Consider the following 954-nt stretch of genomic DNA (forward strand, 5'->3'; position numbering starts at 1 on the left):
ACACACACACACACACACACACACACACACGCAATATACTTTGCACAGGTGGAGTGTCACCCCACTTGCACATATTGCAACAGATTTGTGTGTGAGTAGGAGTTAAAAGAGCTGCTGAGTGCAGATTTAATGCCAGCGATATTTAAAGAGAGCAGTCCTTTTATCTGAGGGGACAATTTGCATTATTCATGTTACGCCTTCTGAGAGATGAAGAGACCGAGAAATAGAGACAAAGCAGAGAATTATTGTTTCCTACCAGCAGTCAATGGCTTCTTCTTACATTAACAGAAGATTTACATGCAGTCCTCCACTCGCAGTTTGCTTGTGTGTGTGTGTGTGTGTGTGTGTGTGTGTGTGTGTGTGTGTGTGTGTGTGTGTGTGTGTGTGTGTGTGTGTGTGTAGGAAGAAGATCAAACATAACTTTCCCCTTGGTTTTTTTCTTCTATCCTTTCTCTATTCATTTAGTTCCACCGTCCTCTTTTGTTCTTCTCTCACACATCTTGAAAACATTGTCAACTTATGTAGACTTGATGATGGGAAACAAAGCATTGAAGCCGACACGAAAACCTATATCCGTGATGGTTGGGTCCATTTTACTGCCCATGACCAACAGCATTGCTCTTCTATGAACTAGAGGTATTTCTTCTACACAGTAACTGCAACATCAAGAAACAGGTCCAATGATTTTAAGCAGCATTTGCCTATAATTTAATGAAACATACATATTGCAAAAAGGCTTGGGCAAGCAGGCTAGTGTTGACTCACTATGCAATACATAAAGCAAGCACCTAGTTTTCATTAAAATGCAAACTTGAGACTGTTGAACACGGACAAACAAGCGGTCTCTCTATCCCCCCCTGTCTCTACTGTCACACACACACACACACACACACACACACACACACACACACACACACACACACACACACGACTCGACCGAAGGACACGAACGAG

General features: G+C 42.5%; 1 protein-coding gene across 1 annotated transcript in view; it reads right to left on the reverse strand.

Annotated features, from left to right (window-relative positions):
• Nucleotides 1-954, reverse strand: part of LOC104954199 (ephrin type-A receptor 3) — a gene marked incomplete at its 3' end in the record, with an annotated part of 62,710 nt that overhangs the window by 10,505 nt on the left and 51,251 nt on the right. The gene's annotated exons all lie outside the window — the stretch shown is intronic.

Source organism: Notothenia coriiceps, unplaced genomic scaffold (genome assembly GCF_000735185.1).
Source record: "Notothenia coriiceps isolate Sejong01 unplaced genomic scaffold, NC01 NC01_scaffold00022988, whole genome shotgun sequence".
Taxonomy (NCBI): Eukaryota; Metazoa; Chordata; class Actinopteri; order Perciformes; family Nototheniidae; genus Notothenia; species Notothenia coriiceps.